Source organism: Sinocyclocheilus rhinocerous, unplaced genomic scaffold (assembly GCF_001515625.1).
Source record: "Sinocyclocheilus rhinocerous isolate Xijiao unplaced genomic scaffold, SAMN03320098_v1.1 scaffold1374, whole genome shotgun sequence".
Lineage (NCBI taxonomy): Eukaryota > Metazoa > Chordata > Actinopteri > Cypriniformes > Cyprinidae > Sinocyclocheilus > Sinocyclocheilus rhinocerous.
This window is the reverse complement of record NW_015643932.1, coordinates 153,421-164,554: the sequence shown is the minus strand read 5'-3', so window position 1 is coordinate 164,554 and position 11,134 is coordinate 153,421. Positions and strand designations below refer to the sequence as shown.

General features: G+C 38.7%; 1 long non-coding RNA gene across 1 annotated transcript in view; it reads left to right on the top strand.

Annotated features, from left to right (window-relative positions):
- The window catches only part of LOC107757699 (uncharacterized), a 19,053-nt gene extending 9,905 nt beyond the window's left edge, over positions 1 to 9,148 (top strand). The window contains exon 3 of the long non-coding RNA XR_001641960.1: positions 9,050 to 9,148. This is a non-coding gene — a long non-coding RNA (uncharacterized LOC107757699). The remainder of the gene's footprint in view (positions 1 to 9,049) is intronic.
- The last annotated feature ends 1,986 nt before the right edge of the window (positions 9,149 to 11,134 follow it).

Sequence of the window (11,134 nt, the reverse complement as noted above, 5' to 3'; positions counted from 1 at the left end):
TGTTTCTCTCTCTCTCTCTCTCTCTCTCTCTCTCTCTCTCTATATATATATATATATATATATATATAATTTTTTATTATTTATTTTTTTTACTGGAAATTGAAGTTTGTTTTCACCAGCTGTTGGCATATTGTGACTTCCCAAATAATGACCCCACATTCAGATTTCAGTGCAGCAGAAGTAAAATGGTTCATACCTGCCACTGTCCTCATGATTTCTCCAACCATCTGATTTATTTTCCCCTTTGGCTCTAACAATTGATGTCAGGCATGTCAAGAGCAGCTCTTCTCCTCTTATGCATGAGCCTGCGTATTCCAGCTCATCTGCCAAATTTACTCGGCAAAGGGACCCTGCCTCTGGAGTGACATAATGGACTTGTCCATCACTTTTTGAGAGGATGAGGATTATAGTGGCCTAGTTTAGATTATGTGTGGTTTGATCCATGACTTCCTATCCTCTTTCTATTCAAACACATTAGTCAAGGTGAATAATACAGCCGTCAGTTCTGACAGCCTCGCCCGCTATTGTCACTTACTCGCCCTACACCGCCCCAAGTAGCATTGTCTGGAGGACTGACAGGTTTCTTACGATACACCTCACGGTAAAAGCAGAAACCCAATGTATTTTCCACCGGAGGACGTTTGTCATCCTTTCTGCCACTTTAGAGTGACAAGGAGAGATTGTCTCTTGGCGAACTGTGGCGGCAGCTCTTGAGAAATGCATGCGAAGGTTACTTTTTGAGTCCCAGATAAATAACCGTTTAAAGTTGGAGGAATTTACTCTCCTCAGATCCCTCAGTTTGAACCTGACACCTGACTTGTCTTTTTTTTTTTCCCCTGGCCACCTTTTTGATGCAGCTACATGACAAGTTTGTCACAGGGCAGACTTTGCGGCCTCTCAATTTACCCGACAACCTCACACCATGGCTCCATTGGTTTCACCTGAGTGCAGTTGTGGCATCCACCATTTGGGGCTTCACCAGATTGTAAATTAAGCAGCTGCTTCCAAAACTCGGAGGGCCACCCTCTCAAGGTCAGCTCCCAGCAGCCAACCGGGCGAAATCAGGCATCTGTATGGCAGCCGTGCCATCCATATTTGAGTGGGTTGAGAACGCCATATGTGGTGAGACAGGAAAGGTGAAATTCAGCATGACATTCCACTTTGTTGTCATGGAAACCTGACCTTGATGGGGGAAAAAAAGTTGAAAAACAATAAAACATCTAAAAAATAAAAAGGGGCAAAGAATTGGAATGCGATGGATAACAAATCCACTGACTGGATACAACAGCTTAAAACAAGTGCGATAGTTCAACGTTTCTGCCGACATCTGATGACTCTTAACAACTCGGGGACAAGGAAGCCATTTTAGAGAATTTTCCAGCCCGAACTTATTGCACCTGTTAAATTATTTAGCCCCACTTTGTGGCTTGGCTCTGCACCACACTGAAAGCTGTAGCTACCGATTAGAGCCCCGCATGTCAGCGTAGCAGGTCAACCTCCCTCGGCTTTCACTTATAGAATAATACCATCACATTCATCGGCATCTCATTATCTCGCATTTACACCAGAAAAACAGCTTTTATTTTTTCAGCCGACTGTTTAAACACTGTCAAAGCACATTCACTGCGTAGGGTCAGATGTTGGGGTGAAAACAAAATCTTATCTGCGAGGCTAGCATATGCCGAGAGGTCATGTGCTAGCTTCGCTACTACGTAATTATAAGCTAGTATAGCTCCCGCTTGGCCGTGAACCTTTCCTTTATCTCACTCGACACACAGATGAAGCCTATGATAAACACTGTGAGTAGATCCTTTAATACCTCCTCTGTTTTGTCACCTTTTGAGATATACTTTACCTGAGCGAGAGAAGACATAGGTGACAGGGAGCGTGACTCACAGCACTTAAAACTTTCCTCAGAGGATTTATAACCTTCAGTCAAACTGTTCTTCAGTTATTAATAGACCATCGTAGTGGTTAAATCATGTTTATGGTTGAGATATCTGATCAGAATGTGTAATTACCCTGAGAGAGTGAACAATCTTGTGCTTTCTTGTTTATAGCTGGCCTGGTCATTGAAAACACCACTTGGGGGCAGTGTTGAAATAAGCACTTGATTTTCTCGGCTCTCATGTGTGGGAACGTGAATGCTTTGGAGTTGCACTTTCCTAAACTGATGTTTGCCCCAGTGGAACATTAATGTGCAAAGGTCTTTCGCTTCTCAAGCCTGACAGTCTGTCTCTCATCTAGAGTGTTGAAGATTTGGACTGGAGGATGTTTTTATTGCTTAGAGGTTGCTTTCTTGTAGTTTTGGAGAATTAATGGACATTTCTTTTATGTTTTAAGTGTCAGAATTCATGAGATGAAAATGGAAGGAAATGAGTCATTTGTTGACATAGTAAGAGGATAGAGCTAAAGAATGAATGTGGATGGCATAGCTCAGTTCATTTGGCCTTGAAGAAAATCTAATGAGAAATGTTTGAGGTCATTTTAAAGTCTTGGAGTTTTGATCATTTTAAGTCAGTTTTTGATCATTTTAAGTTTGATCATTTTTTCGATTGCAAATTTGTAGCTTGGCATATCTCAGTGCAGTTTGACACGTTCAGATGTGAGTCTCTAGAGGAGATGCATATGGGATGGCTAGGTCTTTTTCCCAGGAAAAAAAAAACATCTTGGAAGCAGAATAATTAAGCAAAAGTTTATATTTATCCCAATTGTCTATGAGAAACAACATTTTTTTCTCTCCTTTCAGGTGGATTTAAATGCTAATTAAGTTATAATTTAAATGGAGTTAGTATTGAATATTTGAGCTTTTTATGCGCTTATTTATTTATTCCATTTTTCAAATTCTAAATTCTATTTTTTAACATTTAGAAATTCAAATTGATTTTAAATGCTTTTCATTGTTTCATAATCATCATAATTTGAAACTATGAAAGTTTATATAATATAATATTAAGACCAATGTGGTGGCAAACATCTTTCTTCTTTGACAGCCTATACATATTTCTTCTTGTTTCTATAAATTGCTATATGTAACTATATATAATTTTTGTGCCGTCAGTTAGTATTGTCATGACATTATTATTATCTTTTACTGGATTTATTGGATTAATTAGCTGGTCTGTGGTTTTGTGAGCAAAGATGGGCTGAGCAGTTCCCATTGAGATGATTAAGAATGTTAACAGATAGCGTCATAATAGAAAGACATGATTCTCTAATAAGGTGTTGTTCATCTTTCTCCATCACAGCAAAACCAGCTTCAGAAGAATATAAATCCACCTGTAGTTATTAATTGACATGATTTCAAGCCGTTTAAACCGACTATTTATTAACCACTGAGGTTTGATGTCTATTGTTTGTAGAAGCACATGGACAGTGTAGGCTGCGTATATATTTGAAAGAGCTTCTTTTCTGTTTATAAAGTCCAGATATTTAGTTCAGTGGATCAAATCACATTCGTGATCATTAGATGTAGTTACATGAAGACATGAGGATATGAATTTGTAGTTCACTCTTTGACAAACTGAACATGATTAGATTCTGTCGATGTACCGTGGACCCATAAGCAGTTGTCTTGTGCTTTGGGACCTTACAAATTGATGTTAGAATACATGTAGAAAGCTCTGGACCTCATGGCCATCTGCTTTACGGCGGGCCCCATCATAGCCAGCTCAAGGTTCCCTCATGAGACCCAAATAAATGCTTTTTTAGAGATGAACAGAAGGCCGGGAAAGATTGAATCCTCTTTCTCTGAGGTGAGAAAGGGGTGCATCTCTGGAAATAGTCAGTGATAGATGAGATACATGGAGCAAGACACTCTGGCCCGGTCTCCAGCCAAGCTGAATCAGACAAACCGTCTGCTTGAGCGTGCACACATATCTCTCTCTGCACTGCTTACACAGTACCCTTTTTTACAACTGATTACTTACCAGCAACAATACATCTATATTCATTTGTGCTGCATGCTCAGATTTTTACTTAATGAGTGTGCACTTAAGCAAAACCCTGCACTCACTTGTTAAATGTTGGCCTTGGGACGTCTTCCCTGGAGCTCTCTGGTGTTTTAAAGACCACTTTTATTTCATTGGCAAAGGTTTAGTAACAACAGAGCATAATTAATACACATGTAAACCTTGCATAATCAGTCTTTGTTTTGAGAGTTTTTGATAGTTTAAAGTATTTCATTTATCTGACTTTTTTGTTTATTTATTTGTTTGTTTGTTTTAAGGGCTGGGTGATTTACAAGCTATTGATTTAATTCCAGTTTGAAGCTGATTTAATTTAGAGTCATTTGGGCATGCTTATATAAGCCCAAAAGACCTGTAATCAAATAATAATATTAATTGTTATTTTAAATTTATTAAAATATTCCATTATCAAAAATAATGATATCTTAATATCTTTATTGCATTGTATTGTTTTTTGCTCATTTACCGTGAGGAATGTGAACAATAGCATTGCATTTTGGGGCATTTTGGCACCATTTTTTGCTATATTGACATGAATGATACTTGGTATGTCATACTGTAGTATGCATTACTTTTTTATGTGATGTATGATTATAACCTTGAGTATGATAAAATTGGAAAATCCAATTGGAAACTTCCATTGATGGAGGAACCTTTGCGTTGAGGTCATGACTCATGATTGAAATCATGTTGAGTTTTCACTTGTAGTATAGCATTCTAATAGTATGTAGTTTTAAGCCCAAGTCCACTGCTGCTGAGTCAGTACTCTGGATGTAGATGGTGATGGCGTTCATGGAGCAGGGCATGTTCTCCATATCTGCTCCCAGCATCATCTCATTGACTTGCTTCAGTCATGAACAGCTACTGGAAATTGCTTCTTTCTCCCACATAAGGGTAGTGCATCGGTTAACAGCATGTTTATTATGTTCACTCTGTGCTCTTCCTTAGGCTTCTGGATTCTCTGGGCTTATCTATGATTTAAGCTATTGTGGGTGACCTCAAAACGACGAAGGCCACCTTAGAGGGCAAGGACGGAGGGCAAGGGATTCTGGGACAGTGACACAAATGCTTGAGTGACAGCACAGTTTCAGGGGTAAAAGCATAGGAAGAAAAGAAGCAAATCAAATTGCTTTAATTGCAGTGGTCAAAGGTTGCACCATGGTTTGAAAGTAAAATAATTATAACAATAATAAAATGCATATACAGTATAAGTAAAAAAAAAAAAAAAAAATATATATATATATATTACAAATTGTATTTATTTATTTGAGTTTAAATTTGATTTTGAATACCAGATTGTTTTTATGTGATCTAAGATGTAGAATAAACATTCTGGACCTCACTCTATATGCATATATTTTGTTACGCCTTCTTATTGGCATAAACCTATATACTGTTATTCAAACAATACACAAACCATTTAGTCTGGCCTCAAAGAGGTCTACAGTTCGAGCTCTCTGGACTGTAATTGAGACATAAAAGCTCATTCATTCAGTTCCGCTTCGTACAGCGGAGCACCGGCGGCTGAATTTGCATGCTGACGGGAAGGTTACTTTCAGATGCACTACGACTGCTGCGAGCTGTCATCAAGGATCTCATATTCAATCAGTGCAGCTTAATGCATTACAAGCAGTCGTAGGAAATTTTAATGAGAGTTCCTAATTAGCCAATAGCGAAGTCATAATCACTTCAGAAACAAATTAAGCCATGGGTATTTTGGAGGATAAATGTTCTGCCACTGTCCACACAGCCATGGCCTTTTTAATTTAAAGCCATCATGCTCAAAAGTGGACTGACCAGGTTTTGTTACGCTGCTAACCTTTGATTTATCAGAGTACAACTTAGTGGTAGACTTTTTTTGTGTGAAGTATGCATCAGATGGTCCTATAGAATACAACACTTGGGGTACCAAAGAAAAAAATCTAATTAATTACACTGCCGTTCAAAAGTTTTGGATCAGTAAGATTTTTCATGTTTTTTAATGGAGTCTCTTGTGCTCATCAAGGCTGTATTTATTTGATCAAAAATACAGAAAAAACTGTAATATTGTGAGATATTATTTCAATTTCTAATATTGATTTTCTGTTTTAATATACTTTAAAATGTAATTTATTTCTGTGATCAAAGCTGAATTTTCAGCATCATTACTCCAGTCTTCAGTGTCACATGATCCTTCAGAAATCATTCTAATATGCTGATTTATTATCAGTGTATATATATATATATATATATATATATATTAGTAGTTATTATTATATGTGCATATTTTGCAACAAATGTAAAATATGTTGTTTATATTTGTGGAAAAATTATGGAAAAAATGCTTTCAGAACCGTGGCAGCTAAAAAAGGCTAGTCATCATGCATTTGACCCAGCTGACCCCTTCCCTCATTATGACATCATGAAATGGCATGTACTGTGAGAAAGGGTCTTTCATTTAGTTCCATGTTCTGTTTTCACTGTTTGTTAGCAGCTGTGTAAGAGCTCGGTGGCATGTTTATCACACCCTGGTCTTTTTTTGCAGAATCATCTAAAAGGTTTTACACATACATCAAAATTTGTCCTCTGAAAGGCAGACGGTTTCACAGAATGCAGCATCTTTATGCTTGACTGTGGACGAACACGAATCCCGCAGCTTCGCCCAGAAGGATGCTGGCAAACATTGTAATGTGGAAAAAGAAATCTTTAACATCCTGAGCAAAGTGACACCACTGCAGTTTTTTTCCTCCCTTGAGCTCTACGAAGGAAACATCACAGGCACATTGAGGCCACAGTTGCCATTTGATTGATGTGTCTAACTGCCCATCTAGAAGGACTTTGCCTCCGGAGGCTGGCCTCTGTGTTGAAGCGCAGAATCGGTGGCTTTGATTGGCTGTGCTGGATGGTTCATCCAAATGTGTGTGTAACTGATTTTTTTTCTCGCTGTTCGACACTATTATTCAGTCTCGTCTGTCTCACTACCTACTGTTTAGAAACTATCTTGACATTTCAAGTGATTGTGACACTTGTATATTGCTAAAAATATTCTTATTTTGTTTCACACTTTTTTCCCCCTAGTAAATATGCATTAGCTCAGGGGAAATATGCACATGCTCCATATTTTGTAATGCTGCGTTAAAAAGTGGACTCATTCATCATGTAAAAAGTCACTTTTATGACTCATTTTTCTATCCCCCAACCAAACAGATTAATTTCTAATATTCCTGCACATACATTCACGCCAAGAAAAATCATTTATTTTGAGAAATCGGTGCTCAGAATAGCTGCTGATGTCTGATGGTAATCAACCACATATTAATTAAGGCACAATTGCTGAGTCAATGAAAGAGGCTGGTTAAATATTGATGTGTCTAAAAGGCCCATCATGGGAGACGGACAGCCAGGGTGATGGGACGGCGGCCACAGGCACAGTTCACGTCCTCTTATAGCAGCGGTGGGCTGAGTGCTAGATCAATGGGAGCTGTGCTTTGGTGTTGAATACAGAGAGAGAAACTCTAGTTCTTTCTCTGCAGCATCCAGCAAGCGTGGCGTTCATGCACGGCAAATGTGTAAAGCTGACAAGCTCATTAGCAGCTTTGCCATCACAGTCAGGACACTCTGATGTATATAGAGAGCTTTTAGTTTACTGTCAGTTTATGACTTGATCTAGATCTCAGTTGTGGTTATTAAAGTTACTTTAAGGCAATTTAGTACACTCAGTGGCCATATCTGTACAGTCTCCAAGCAGCTTTTTACCAGTCATGCACAGATTTTGAATGGGGAAAGGCCAGAATTGTTGCTCAAATAACATTTCAAATCAAGGTTAAAATTTGACAACAAATGTATCATGAAATGTTTTTTTTCTCCCACAAATCATGCAAAAACGCTGCCAATTCGAAGGCAATATTGCATACTATATATCTTTTATTGAGAGGGCAAAAATACATCTTAAACCAGCTGAAACTGGTTTGGTAGTCCTATCTGCTCTCAGGCTGGTCTGTTTTTGGTTTTAGAGAGGTTTGGACACTTATCAGCTGGTTAGCCACCAAATGAATAAATCAGCCAAACACCAGCTTGGCCAGACTAGAGCTGCTTAAACTAGATAAGAATGGTTGACCTAAACTGTTTTTCCCCTAGCAGGGAGCTCCAAATATCCAAAATGATTCATGAAATGAGAGCAATGTTAATAATTGTTTTTGTAATTCACTGTGTAGAGCAAAGCGATAGTTCACCCAAAAATTAATTACTCACCCTCATGTTGTACCAAACCTGTGAGACCTTCATTTATCTTCGGAACACAAATTAAGATATTTTTGATGAAATCCGAGAGCTTTCTGACCATCTGACTTGCATAGACAGCAATGGAAACCTATATACAGAAGACAAGAAATTGTTGAATAAAGTCATTATTTTTGTTTTCTTTGCACACAAAAAGTATTCTCGTAGCTTCATTAAATTACGGTTGAACCACTGATGTCACATGGACTATTTTAACAATGTCCTTACTTCCTTTCTGGGTCTTGAACTTGGTAGTTACGTTGCTGTATGCAGGGTCAGAAAGCTCTCGGATTTCATCAAAATATCTTTATTTGTGTTCTGAAGATGAACGAAGGTCTTATGGGGTTGGAACGACACCAGGGTGAGTAATTAATGCCAGAATTTTAATTTTTGGGTGAACTATCCCTTTAAATTGATCACTTCCATCTTAGAATTATGACTTTGCATGAAACTATGTAGACAGGTAGCAAAGCTCAAGGTTTGTGTATGTTTTATTCAGACTGTTATCTTCTCTCTGCATTGCACCTACAGGTAACATGGGAAGGAATGACCTCATACACTGCTACATAAACACAAACACACATGGCAATGGCATGTTTTATTTATAAGATGTTGTATGTAGTCTATATGGCTCCATTTACACCTCAGCCCTGAACGGGTTGACTGAGAGGCAACAACAATGAAACAGCTGGCGTGCTGAGATATTTCCATTTATGTTCAGATAAACCTTTGTTAGAGCGTTTCTATGTAGTTTCACTGCTGATTGTATAGAGTGGTTGTGTGTGTGGCATATTAAAACAGATTTATTGTTTTGTGTTGCATAGGTGTGTGTGCATGAGTGTGTCTGAAGATGGATCCGCCTGTTCTCCCGAGTCTACTATTTGGGCCAAAGCAATCCTGCTCTCTCCTGGGATGGCCCTGAGAAGGAGACACATAAATAAAGACATTTTACTTCCCTTTTGGAATGGCTTGGCCATTTTTTGTGAGTACATACTGCACTGAGCAGTATATATCCAAGTATAGATTCCCTCACCGCTAATGGGCTCTTAGCGCTTCTAAAATCCACCCTAGTCATGCTTCGCTTTGCAGGGTTGTTTTACCACACAAAGACACAAGGCTTATGGTAATGTTAACTAAAGACTTTGTCGATTAAGTTACAGTAACAGGTCTAGACTCGCTGCTGATTGCAGGCGGTTTGTGACACAACCAATCAGCTTGATTGATTGGCTCTCTCTGCGCTCTCAGGCAAGCTGATTGGCATGTTAACGACATCAGCATGGAAAGCCGCAAAGTCAGGCATGCGTTTCATGACAGTTAGCTGACCGCCCTAAATGTTTTAGGTCATCTTGTGGAGTTTTTTTTGTGGGTAAGATGCTTAATTTGTTTCTGCTTTAATTGATCACACTGCGCAGTTCGTGAAATACTGATCTTTTCTGTGTATGTGGCCCAGTACAAGCTTGATCGATGGAATGATATAATCCAACAAACCCTTCAGCCTTCAAATATAGTCATAGACAAATACTGAAAACCCTTAAAGAGTCAATTAGATGGTTAAATGATCCATCGGAAAGATAAATGCATAGCACAACGTAAAAATCCATCAGCATCAGTCCCAGCAAGGCAGGTAATTGCATTAGCCTTTGAGTGGACCCATCTGTCCGTGGCTAGTGTGAATCCTGACTCGTGAAATAATAAATCAGCGGAAAAGCAAGTCTGTCAGGTGTTTCGCAGACTCGGACCATGGTGATTTGCGTGCCGTGGGGTCCTCTACTACCTTGAGCGTGCAAGCATGTCAACAACAGATGCTTTTTGTCTCTTCGTCCCCCACGGCTTGTCTTTTGTTTGTCCTTGACAGCTGAGAAAGCATGAAGGATTCCCTTTGTTCAGTCAAGTGCAGTCGCTAACTATTGCGAGACACCTTCCTTCTGATAAATGGTTTGGAAATGGACGCACAGAGTCAGTGAAATCGTCACGATTTCCTCTTCGGCTAGATTCTGTTGTAATGAGCATTTATATTCAGTTGTTAATTAGCAGAAAATCAGTGTTCTGTATTCTTTGCTGTAACATTGCTTTTTGTCTAGCCACTCATATTTATAACGAGAGACAGGAAATGGTGGCAGGATGAGGTGTAATAGGATTGAAATAAATGAGAATGTTTGGTCTCTTGAATTTTGACCATTTCATGCTCTCGGCCGGTCAGGTTTGTGGGCATGTTACATGACCTGTCCATGCTGGCATCTATCTCAAGTGCCTTACACTAAATGACATACATTGCCGTTCGAAAGATTGTGGATTTTGTTTAATTTTTTTCTGGAAAGACATTAACACTTTTATTTAGCATTAAAGGGATAGTTCACCCAAAAATTAAAATTACCCCATGATTTACTCACGCTCAAGCCATCCTAGGTGTATATGACTTTCTTCTTTCAGACGAATACAATCGGAGTTATATTAAAATATGCTGTAGCTCTTTCCAGGCTTTATAATGGCAGTGAATGTGGGTCGAGATTTTGAAGCCCAAAAAAGTGCATCCATCCATCATATAAAGTACTCCACATGGTTCTGGGGTGTTAAGAAAGGCCTTCTGAAGTGAATCAATGCAATTCATATTTAAAACTTTATAAACCATAATCTCTACACTCTAAAAATGCTGGGTTGTTTTTGGGTCAGATATGGACTAACCCAACTTTTGTTAAAGTTGCGTTTTTCAAAAAGTTGGGTTTTGTTAAAAATTTAATGTAAAAATTTAACCCAACAGCTGGGTTAGTCCATATTTGACCAACAGTTGGGTTGAAACAACCCAGCATTTTTTAAAGCGTAGCTTCCACTAACTGTCGTACGCACGTTCACAAGAACATGGCGTTCCAGCTTATGTTGTAGGCGTACCATAAGCTCCGGTGAGAAGTGAC